The 12,418-nt window shown below is 46.4% G+C and overlaps 1 protein-coding gene across 5 annotated transcripts in view; it reads left to right on the top strand.

Annotated features, from left to right (window-relative positions):
- The window catches only part of SLC25A22 (solute carrier family 25 member 22), a 91,441-nt gene that overhangs the window by 14,643 nt on the left and 64,380 nt on the right, over positions 1–12,418 (top strand). The window contains exon 2 of one of the 5 annotated variants that reach the window (XM_090032411.1): positions 9,501–9,697. The exons of the other annotated variants lie outside the window; for them this stretch is intronic. The gene's annotated coding sequence lies outside the window, so the exon portion shown is untranslated. The remainder of the gene's footprint in view (positions 1–9,500; positions 9,698–12,418) is intronic. 5 annotated transcript variants of the gene reach the window in all.

Here is a 12,418-nt window from a genome sequence, read left to right as displayed (position 1 = left end):
GCCTAGGTATGCTTGCATACATGCATGCTCTTTGCCATAAATGGTTCATCTCCACTGCAGTACAGCCATGATCCCTCCCACACTGATCCTGTACATAAAGGGCATTGTATAGTCTCATCTGCTGTTAATGTTATGCACAAATACATTATCAGATGCTGTCCATGAAGAGCCTATGACCAGAGTAGACTATAAGAACTGGTAGTACATCTGTTCACATTTCACAGAAGGGGTTAAGATGCAAAGATTAAGTGACTTGCCTTGGGTTAGGAAGTCAGTGGCAGAGCACCCAGTCTAACAAGACATTAATTGTTTAATAGGGCTCCTGCTAGGTTCTGTAGTGCTCCTGCCACATTTTCCTGGATGCTGCTGAAAGAGGCAAAATGGGCTAGTGGCTGGCACACAGGACTGTGGAGATCCATGAATGGCAAGCATAAATTTATTAGAAAGCCAATTATTTATCTATGTGACATGCTGTGTGATCCTCAGTAAATTCCTGTGCATGCATCTAGTGGAACATGGTCATTGGACTGCATGTATATAATAGGTAATGGATGTGTAACATGCAAGGAATGGCTCTCTGGACCTGGTTTTTGATGCACAAAGAGTTTTCTGCATCTGCTTTCACTCAGTGTAGAACATTTGCCTAGAACAGGCAAGGACCTTGTGTCCACGGCTATGTACGCTTTGTCCATATGCTGTGTAATATACTGAGAAGAGCTGCTTTTCTGCTGTAAAGGATGCTGGAGATGCGGTTATCTTGTAGCACTTGATGAGAGGTGAGAGAAGTTAGTGACTTACATTATGCCAGGGAAAACCGAGTAATGGGATTTTTGGTTGTAGTTGTCGTGGAAATGTTAGTGGATTTCCCCTAAGTAATCAGTAATAACTGGTAAATGTAGCCTAGGTATGGCTGTTCACACCAAAAGTAGCTGAGAGCCATTTTGTTCACTGTATTGTTTTGTTCTCAGTGCATAGCATGAATGGGAGAAGAGAAAAGTGTCTGTGATGCTAGAGGGGAGTGTGTGCACTCCTGTGTCCATGAGATACAGGAATTGACAATGAATCCTATGCTACTCTATCTTCAACCCTATGACTATATTTTTCTATGGCAGGGCGGTGTGGCTGTTCCAGTTTAAGAGGTAAGAAACACTGGGCAAGGAGCTACTGCCCAACAGTGGGCAGGCAGTACCATCTGTCTCAGAAAAGGGTGGAGGAAACTCAGTGGTAGGGGGTCACCTGCATTTAAGGGGGAAATTCCTTCCTAATATCCAGTCAGCTAGAAGAGAGTTTGCATGCATCCAGAGCCTTTGGCTATGTTCAGTAACCCTTCCTGTTGTAATTTTCAGCATCACTAAAGATGTTCAGGTCTTCTCAAATCCTACTGAGCTCATGGCTTCATCTTTTGGCAGGGAGCTTCACATGTGCTGTGTGCACAAAAGTATTGCCCAGGCTGCTTTGTTTGCCGTGTCTTCAGGAAGGTTTCTGCAGACAGCCATCATTCACCATTCCACCCTGCTGCAGAAGATACCCAGACCCCTGGCTTTCCACTTCTCAGTCCTTTTTTGGTTTATGATCCAGAGCCAGAGCTTGACTCTGGGATAGCTGTATTGACATTGCTCCCTTGGCTCAAACTATTTGTATACAAGGTGCTGAACATGTCAATCTATTGTGGTTGTTTCCTGCCTACTCTAAGGAATTAATCTAAAACTAAAACTGAAAGTTTCCAGTAAAATGTCTGTCTCTAGTTGCATTGGATTTTCCCCTCCTCTAGGTATTTTCAGACCCAATTCAGAGGGGCTTCCTCAAGTCCTTCCCTTCCTCCCTTCCTTTTCCCCCTCCTGTGGAGGTAAGAAGTTACCATCCCAGTCCCAGTCTAAGGGGACTTTAGTTTGAGTTCAGTGGACTTTGAATTGCATTTTGGGCCATTGGCCCAACGGAGGAGAAAGCGTAGACTTCATAGATTTCATAGACATTAGGGCTGGAAGGGACCTTGGAAGGTCATCAAGTCCAGCCCCTTGCCCAAAGGGCAGGAAGTCAGCTGGGGTCATAGGATCCCAGCAAGATAAGCATCCAATTTGCTCTTGAGGGTGTTCAGTGTAGGTGCTTGAACCATCTCCGATGGCAGGCTGTTCCAGACCTTGGGGGCTCGGACAATAAAGAAATTCTTCCTTATGTCCAGCTTGAAATGCCCTTGCAGTAGTTTATGACCGTTTGACCTCGTCATCCCTTGGGGCGCTCTGGTGAACAAACGTTCCCCCAGATCCTGGTGATCACCCCGATAAACTTATAGGTGGCCATCAGATCACCCATGAGCCTGCGCTTTTCCAGGCTAAAGAGCCCCATGGCTCTCAGCCTGTCGTCGTACGGTCTGTTTTCCTGACCTCTGATCATGTGTGTGGCTCTTCTCTGGACTCTCTCAAGCTTCTCCACATCCTTTTTGAATTGTGGAGCCCAAAACTGGACACAGTACTCCAGCCGCGGCCTCACCAAGGCCGAGTACAAGGGGAGAATGACATCCCAGGATTTGCTTGAGAAGCATCTATGGATGCAAGCCAGTGTTTTGGTCGCTTTACTAGCTGCAGCATTGCATTGCAGGCTCACGTTCATCTTGTGGTCAGTGATGACCCCCAAGTCTCTCTCTTCCATAGTGCTAGCCAGTGTAGCACTGGCAAGCATATAAGGATGCTGCAGGTTTTTCTTCCCAACATGGAGAAGCTTGCATTTTTTGGTGTTAAACACCATCAGGTTCTCATCCGCCCATTTTCTGAGTCTGTCCAGGTCAGTCTGGATCACCCACCTATCTTCTGGCGTGGATGCTTTGCTCCAAAGTTTGGTGTCATCAGTGAACTTGGCCAGTCCACTTCTGACTCCAGCGTCCATATTATTAATGAAGATGTTGAGCAATATGGGTCCAAGGACAGAGCCTTGGGGGACCCCACTGGTCATAGGACAGCACGATGAGTGACTTCCATCAATTACTACCCTCTGGGTCCGACCACTGAGCCAATTTCCCAGCCAGCGGATCGTGGTGGACTCAAGACCACAATTGGCCAGTTTCGCCAAGAGGTGATCAGGTTTTTTGAAGTCAAGATATATGACATCAATCTCTTCTCTGTCGTTCCAGGTGATAGGTCACCTGGTCATAGAAGGAAATGAGATTGGTCAAGCAAGATCTACCCGCAACAAACCCGTGCTGGCTATCCCTCAGGATGTTGGGGTCGGCCAGTGCATTAAGGATGGCCTCTTTAATAAACTTTTCTAAGATCTTCCCTGGGATAGAAGTCAGGTTGATGGGCCTATAGTTAGCCGGATCCACTTTCCTCCCTTTCTTGAAGATCAGCACCACATTGGCCTTCTTCCAGTCTTCCGGCACTACACCAGAGCGCCAGGAGTTCTCAAAGATCCGTGCCAGGGGCTGGGCTATGATGCTCGCCAGCTCCTTGAGTACCCTGGGGTGTCGATTGTCAGGGCCAGCTGACTTGAAGGTATCCAGCTTCTCAAGGTGTTCCTTTATGAGGTCAGCATTAATGGAGGGCAGGGGGGTCTCCCTTACCTGGACCTCCGTCCCGTAGCAGGCATGGGCTTGCCATGGGACTGATGAAAGACTGACACAAAGTACCCATTTAATAGGTTGGCTTTTTCCTGGGTGTGAGTTGTCAGTTGCCCCATCTGGTTCAGCAGGGGTCCAATGTTGCCCTTGCTTTTCTTCTGGCTCCCCATATATCTGAAAAAGGACTTTTTATTGTCCTTGATACTCAAAGCTAGTTGGAGTTCAGTTGCAGCCTTGGCTTTCCTAGTTTGCTCCCTGCAGGACCGAACCAGTTCAGAATATTCCTTCTTAGAGGTGAATCCCATCCTCCATCCTTTGTAGGCCTTTCTTTTTAGACTCAGGAGGTCTGGTAGATCCCTGGAGAGCCAGGGGGGCTCTTGCTGTGCCCTCTTGCTACCTTTCCTCCAAGATGGAATCAAATTAGCTTGTACATTGAGGATCGCTCCCTTGAGGAGCAACCAGTCTTCCTGGACTCCCCTCCCCCTGGGGTTGTAGTCCCTTAGGGCCTCACTGACAAACCTCCTGAGCTTGTCAAAGTCGGCTTTCCTGAAGTCAAGGACTTCCATGTTGCTGAAATGCCACCGCACCAGGTTTCTACTGCTTTAGTCTTCTAATGCTCCACGCTGGGCCAACACAACAGCTGATTCTGTGATGCAGATGTGACCTTGCACTAGGAGGTCAGGATTTTGTAAGACCAGTTGTAAGCAAATGGCTTTTTGATAGGCTGCCTCCGCAGTGACATACTTGCCACTCTTCCTTTTTCTAGGCTCCCTGTAAAGGTCACAAGGAGTTAGTAATTGGATTAGTCTCTCTACACAAATGAACTGCTTCTTATAAGGGCACGTACAGAGCCCCAGATCCCTCCTGGTATCTGATGGGAGATAAGCAGGCCAGACTTGTTTCGTTAGGCACCTTTTTTTTTTTTTTGTCCCTGTAATCTGTTCCTCATAAGAGCTGATGAGAATTTTGTATCTAGATATAAATATAAACACAATTTTTTTTTTTCCAGGCTGGCCTGGCATCAGCTCAGTACATGTCCAGGTGCATGTGGTAAGGCAGTGGAGTACAAGGAGTTTCACTGTACTCGGGTGTAGGCCCCGAGAGGTGATGGGAACATGCACATGCTCTAGAAAATGCCCTATATGTCAGCATCCTTGGAAACATGAAGAAACATGACCAGCTTCCTCTCCTCTTCCTCCTTCCCCTTCCCTGCCTTTTTTTTCAGGTACCAAGCGGGCAGTGACAGCACCTAACACACACAGGCCTGGTGTGAGCACAGCTGATACCAAACACATCTCTCTCTAGGTGTGAACAAGTCAAGGATAAGCTTGCTTCTGTGTTGTAGGAGGGGCTTATTTGAATTTTTCTGCCTGCTGGGACTGCCTGCTTTTCCAGTTAAAACGTGCCTACCCCCCCACCCACCAAACAGCCAGATCTGGACCTGGAAGCACCTGATCTCTTCCAAGTAGGAAGCTAATGTAACAACCCATACCTCACCACATAGTCATCCCCATACAGGCCTGTGTAGTGAAATTGAAGATCTCCCCATATTAGCATAGCTGTGAACATTACAGCTGACAGGGACTCTTTATCAAGGTTGGCTGCACTCTGCTTCTGTGTGCATCGACCCCTTTCCTGTTTGTGGCATATAGCCCATAAGGCTCAGCCATGCTATATTCAAAGCCTCTTGTGGGCTTACAGTTGCAAACATGGCTAGGTTTCCTGGAACAGATGCACGCTTAGTTTATTTTGCCAGTGCCACGTCCCCTCACTGTGACAGGTTGTTTTAATGGAAAACCCAATGCACTGTCAGTAACTGCGCGGGGCTCCTGGCTGCCAACACCGCTGTGCCATTGGAACACGTCCATGTTGGCACTTTGCTGGAGGCTGTCTGTTGGCTAAGGGCATGTGGTGTTCAGAGAGGTGGTCTTTATTTGGGTGACAGGCTGGGTTTTGCCAGTGTCCATCACATTTGTGTGTGGACACGTGCAAACCTGGGGTGGCAGATGGCAATTTCTATTGAGGAAAACTCTCCCAGCGTAGACTAGGTCACGGATGACAGGTGGCTGGCTGCTGGACAGCAGGACGCAGTTTGGCTGTGCTACCTCAGCTGTTGTCCACACCAGCAGCAGTACTATAGTTTGTGTTGTCTATTTCCAGTTCTAAACTATCTTCTTATACAGCCACCACTGCTCTGCATCTCCAAGAGCTCCATAGAGAGCTCTTTCCTCATCTGATGCCCTGCCTGGATCCTCAGTGCTCCCACTTTCCTCTGAGTTTAAGGTGAAAGCTGAAGTGGTGGTAATGTTTTGGATACTTGAAGGACCTATATAGGGCTGGGTCTGACTTAGCATGGTTAGGGAATGGAGGAAAGATGATGTAGGTTAACTGCTTAGTGGGTTGCAAGCTGTTTTGATTGCCTTATTCCTCACCACCTACCGACAACAAAAAACTGTACCCCCAAGCAGAGCTTTGAAGCTGAAGGAAGTGCCAGAGACTGTACAAAGTCCCTAAAGCAGTGCTTCCCAAACTTTTCCTCAGCATGACCCCACTTATGGCCCCTTACTCCCAACCCTTACCCCCATCTGCTGATGTTATGACCCAAATTGGGGTTGTGACCCACGGTTTTGAAACCACTGCCCTAAAGATTCTGCAATTGCTATAGCTATTACAAGGAAGGGACTGCAATACTATGGTGATTTGGCAAGAGTATAACAACTTAAATTAGATTACACAACTGCTTTGAGCTGTTTGGTACAAAGGCACTAAAGGGGTGGGAGTTGTTGACACTATGAATATTCATACACAGACTTGTGTCGACACTGATTGATGTTAAGAAACTTCCCTCAACATGCTGTAGTTCAGGCTGCTTTGAATATAGGATAGAAGATTTTTTTTTTTTTTCTCAAAAGCACCCAAGCTATCTGGAAGCCAAGACCCTGATGCCTTTCAAATAGCTAGATGGGAGATACCAGGTGGAGGCTTCAAGGGTAAGTTGTCACTAGGCTTTAAAGTGAGGAAGTTCCTCAATGAGGCTGTAGAAGTGTGAGTTACTTAGCTAACTCAACCAGTTTAGCCTTAGCTCTATTAGCTAAAAACTTTTTAAATCCTGGACAGGACAGGACTATCTTTCTCTTGTGTAGATGCTGTGGAAGAGCCTGACTACTACTCCCTTTCACCACTAGTTTTAGAATATTAGAAAGTGAGGGCTGGAAGGGACCCCAGGAGGTCATCTAGTCCAACCCCCTGCTCAAAGCAGGACCATCCCCAACTAAATCATCCCAGCCAGCGCTTTGTTCAGCTGGACCTTAAACCTCCAAAGATGGAGATTCCACCTCGTCTCTAGGAAACCCATTCCAGTGTTTCACCACCCTCCTACTGAGATGTTTTCCTAATATCCAACCTAAACTTCCCTTGCTGCAACTTGAGACCATTGCTGCTTCTTTTGACATCTGCCACCACTAAGAACAGTCCAGCTCTATCCTCTTTAGAACCCCACTTCAGGTAGTTGAAGGCTGCTATGAAATCCCCTTTTAGTCTTTTCTTCTCCAAACTAAATAAGCCCAGTTCCCTCAGCCTCTCCTCACAAGTCATATGCCGCAGCCCCCTAACCATTTTTGTTGTCCTCCACTGGACTCTCTGCAATTTGTCCAAATACTTTCTCTAGAGGGGAGGCCCAAAATTGGACACAGTACTCCAGGTGTGGCCTCACCAGTGGTGAATAGAGAGAAAGAATCACTTCCCTTGATCTGTTAGCAACATTCCCACTAATGCAGCCCGGTATGCCATTAGCCTTCTTTGCAACAAGGGCACACTTGGTTCTTATTCAGCTTATTCTCCACTGTAACCCCCCAAGTCCTTTTCTGCAGAGATGCTGCTTAACCAGTCAGTCCCCAGGCTGTAGCTGTCCATAGCATTGTTCCATCCTAAGTGCAGGACTTTGTACTTCTTATTGAATCTCACAATATTTCTTTTGGTCTAATCCTCCAATTTGTTAAAGTCAGTCTGAATCCTAGTCCTACCCTCCAACATATCTACTACTCCCCTCAACTTGCTGAGGGTGCACTTTATTGCATCTTCCAGGTCACTGATGAAAATATTTAACAGAACTGACCCCCTGGGGCACTCCATTTGATACTGGCTGCCAACCAATCATTGAGCCAATGACTGCTGCCCTCTGAGCCCGGTGATCCACCCAGTTTTCTGCCCACCTTACAGCTAAGGGAAGGTAACCAACCCTTACTTCCCTTAGCTTGCTTTGGAGAATGTTGTGGGAGACCATATCTAAAACCTTACTGAAGTCAAGGTATATGACATCTGCTGGTCTCCCCGCATCCACAAAGCCAGTCATCTCATCATAGAAGGCATTCAATTTGGTCAGGCATGACTTGCCCTTGCTGAATTCATGCTGACTGTTCCTAATCATCTTATTTTCCTCCAAGTTTTGTTGAGACCTCTTTCCTTCGCTCTGCCTCCCACCCCCTGGCTACACTGGACCTGTATGAATTAGTATTAACTAGTACAGGCCTTGTTAAGTCATCAAGTCACAAAAAGCATGTATTAATATCCAGGTAAAACCAACTATTATTGACTAATAATATTTTGATTGCATGGCCACAGTTAATGTTTCTGTCAGGCCTCTAGTTGATGACTCAAGACTCTCCTATTCTGAAGCAGGTAGAGAAGGATGCTGGGATGTATTTATCTGTACAGAGTTCACAATTTGGATGAAATGGCCAATCTGTGCCGTTGTACAGTGAAGGCCTTTAGAGAGAGTGCACTATGTATCTTGTTCAGCTTCCAATATCAACCTCAACGTAACTGAAATGACCATTGTATTCATTTAGTGAGATGTCCTGTCTAACAGAGGCCAGAGAGAAAGAATAAAGAGAAAGTACAGTATTCTTTGCTTTAAATACTTTGAAATAAAGGGTTGAATTCATGCCAGCAGGGGAGCAGATTAGATTTACTTAATAGGTCTTTTCCCATCCCTAATTAATGAAATCATCTGTGAAAAGAACAATGGATTTATAAGTCTCTGAGGAAAGGAAGCTAAATGCTTGCTCCTTGGTCAGGGTTGGAGTCCTACTGTGTATTTAGGAACTGCCTTTGCATATTAAGACCACTACTCAACTCTGAATAATAATAATAATAATAATAATGTTCTGTTTGTATATTTAAATGATTGAGGGTTAGATGCTTTTACAGCTTCTGAAAGCTAAGCAGCACACTAAATGCACTAGATTGCCTTGCATTTCCCTTCCTGTACAACTTCCTTCCTAGCCTTACTTTTCATTCTGTTTCAAAGTGCCAGGATTTTTTTCTTTCTTCCCTGTTCCCTTCCATGTACTAAGTGTTGTGCTCATTCTCTCTTTTTCTGGCCTCCCCATGCCCCTTCTCCAGCACATTACCATTTCTCAGTGAGATAAATCATTCAGTATAGTAAGGTCTTTTGGGAAGATGGGCCAAGTTATCCTTATATTGGAACACCATTAATAGCTGCTGTTAACTAGCTGTTTGGCCTGTAGACAATTGCAGAAGTGTTTTGAGGTTGAGCATATAGTCGTGGAGGGGAGGGGAAGCACATTCTCCTGTGTTCTTATTACCTTCCCCCACCCTGTCCCACAACCCCATTGATGCCTAGACTGTAGACAGTTCCCTGAAATTTTGGAATTGATTGGGCATGCCATTCAAAACTTACCGTGTTACAGGTAGACGAATGGAGAAATTCAGTTAAGTTGTGTAGTGCCTTGCAAGTGGTGCCATCTATGGGCCAGGTATGACGAGCAGGAACAAACGTAACTTCATTGTCTTCAGTGGAGCGATGCTGAATTACACCCGCAGAAGTTGTGGCTCTGTATTTTAGTTGCCTTCACATAGGCAAGTTTGAATGGAGTTTTGGGGGCAGAGGAGAAAGAACATGCGTTGCTTTTTTTGTTCCTCCTTGCAGTGCACTCTGACAGCCCAGCAGGCTCAAGGAGCTCAGGTCTTGTGAACACGACACACCACAGCCTGATCGCTGAGCTGCTGTATAAAAAGCTAGTGGCCATAGGACTGTTAAAGTTGGACTGCAAGGAGCAGAATCGAGCTACTGAGCCCCATAGAGCATCTGAAGGCATGCTGTGGATTCATCGGAGTACCCATGATGTAAGTAGCCTGTAATAAGAAGGAAAGAGAGGAACGAGAGGCCTTTTTTTAATTCACAGTAGTCCAATGACTAATAACCCATCCCAAGATGCAAGTTGCATGACTTTTACAGGTGTTGCATCTAGGTTGTCCATCATAAAGGACATTCTGGTTTTCTGCTACTCTGTCCTCTATTGATATGAAACCCAACACCTTTATGTCCTCTATTTTTCCCTTCAAGAGAAAAATAGAGGACATAAAGGGCTTCGGGTTTCATATCAATAGAGGACAACCAGAGTATCCTCTATGATGGCTACCCTAGTTGCACTGCTTAATTTCTCTGCTCATGGTGGTAGAAAAATACTTCTACTGAGTGTTAATGTTCCTTTATAGGAAGAGTAATATGCTATGCTGGTATGAGGCAACTTCATACATCTGCTAGGAGTTGTACTGGTTATAACTGCGTCTGTTTTTAAAAAACAAAAAAACCCAAACCAAAAACATTGCATCAATGGTCTGTGTGTTCAGGACAAAAAAGGATGGAGGGAAAGCATCAGCCACGGAAAGAAGAGTTGCTCCCTAAGAACACCTCAGGATAGGCATCTGACCTACTTTCATGCCTAGGAGAGCCATTGCCCAGTTTGACAATGAAGGGGTCCACACACTGCTCTTTAATGACAGGTTAGAGCAGCCTGAGCAAATTATAGCTTCTGGGTTGTAGCACCACCTCCTACTGAAGGCTCCCTTCTGTGGGGTGGACAGTTAGTCGCCCTGTGAGCTGCACAAGAAACCGCAAGGAAAGGCAGGTTAGTGGAGGGGATGGCTCAGCACCATTAAGTGGTACAAAGTGATAGGTGGGGCAGAAGAAATGCCCAAAGGGCTGGATATAGGGTGGCCATCCTAGAGGGCATTCTCGTTTTCTGCTACTCTGCCCTTTGATTCGAAACCCAATGCCTTTATGTCCTCTATTTTTTCTCTCTTGAAGAGAGAAAATAGAGGACATAAAGGCATCAGGTTTCATATCGATAGCAAACGGAGGACAATTGGACTGTCCTTTGTGGTGGCCACCCTAGCCATAATCTAGCTGGGTCATACAAAAGGACCCTGTTCTCTTTCACTGCAAGGAAGTCTTCTCTAGAGAGAAGCCTGAATATGCATTTGAGAGTTGCCTGTGGTAATGATCAAGGTGGAGAAGATGATTACCCTTGAGATTTCCCTCCTTTTCTTCCCGGATTTGGAAGAGTGAAGGGCAGGATGGATTCTAGCAACCTGGCTGAAGATAGCAAGAAAAGAAGTACTTTTGCCTCCTCCCTCCCTTTTTCTTGTTCAGTGCTGCAGCAGTAGCTGTATCACAGCTGACTCAGAGGGCACTTTGCCACTGTCTGACTGGAAGGCATTTGAGGTCGATTTATAGCATTAGAACATTTGTAGTTGTGCTTAGGGCTATTTCTGGCATTTGGTATTTGTTCAGCATCTGCCTCGAGGGATAATGCAGGAAACTAACAAACAAACAAAAAAGAATGAAAAGGAAGGAAAAGAAGTGTTTGGTTTTTTTAAGGTCTTGCACCAGGTGGTAAACGATCTTGGGGTATAAACATGTTGTGTTTGGAGCGGGATCCATTGGGGTTGCACTGGAACACACCCCAGCAATCTGCTTCACTGGTGTCTGCAGACATGGCCAGGGTTGTTGTCTTGCAGGGCTGGGCCTCTGCCACTCCTGGGGTGTCAGAGGCCTGATCCTGTGAGACGAGCCCCAGGTGCCATGCCCTGGCTCAGATGCCTCTGCTAGCAGGGAAACCCCCCAAGCAGGTCAGGGGCATGACAGCATGATACACACACACACAGTGAGACTCTGGGGGATAGGGGCTTCACCTCACCCTCTGCAAACCCTATAGGGTTTCTTCCATCAGTGCTTGTAGACATTTACTGCAGGCATTTCCCTGCAGGGGGATTCCTGGGGAATGCAGGATCTGGCCCCTGAAGCCCCAGGAATGCCTGCTGTGGCGGGGGGGGGCGGGGGGGGGCTGAAGAGCTTGGGCAGCCCTTGGCTGCCTGCCTTCTCTCACTTTAAGCAAACAGACATATACTGGAAAAAGGTGGGATGAACAATGATTGACAATCATTGCACTCGCAAATCCCAGCATTTGTGACAGGGCAAAGGGATAAGATGGTTGTTTGCTTGGGTTTTGTATTACCATAAAAATGTTTATGGTGGTGCAAAGGCAACATTTTTGCAGCCTTAAGGATACATTCATTGGGGTTTGCTGTGGAATGGTGGCCTTTGGCAAGGGTTGGGTGATGTGTGAGCTTCCTTTACACAGCTGCTTACATCACTCTCTATTCAGAGCACTTTACCCATAGGCTGCAGAAAGGGGTGGGCCACCCGGGCCCTGGCCTGACCAACTTTTAGCATGTTAATTTAGCTAGCTACACAATTAAAAAAAAAAAAAAAAAGCTGTACAGTTTTGACCAGAATGACAATTGTGCGTTTGTGGGCTATATAAATGAACGTGCTAGAAGTTGGTCGGGCCATGGCTTCGGGTGGCCCACCCCATTCTGCAGCCTCTGCTAACCTGGGATATGTCCTTAGCTTCCCCAGAATACCAGTGCTCCTGAAATGCAACATCCCTTCCCATCTCAGTCTGCCTGTCTGAAATGCTGTAAATGATGATCAGCAGCACCCTCAGCCTTCATAGCCGTATACATGCCCAAAGAGCTCAGGAGAGGTACGTCCTGTAGAGC

Source organism: Crocodylus siamensis, chromosome 2 (genome assembly GCF_052110815.1).
Source record: "Crocodylus siamensis isolate JL-2025a chromosome 2, ASM5211081v1, whole genome shotgun sequence".
Classification (NCBI taxonomy): Eukaryota; Metazoa; Chordata; order Crocodylia; family Crocodylidae; genus Crocodylus; species Crocodylus siamensis.
This window is presented reverse-complemented; position numbering and strand designations above follow the sequence as displayed.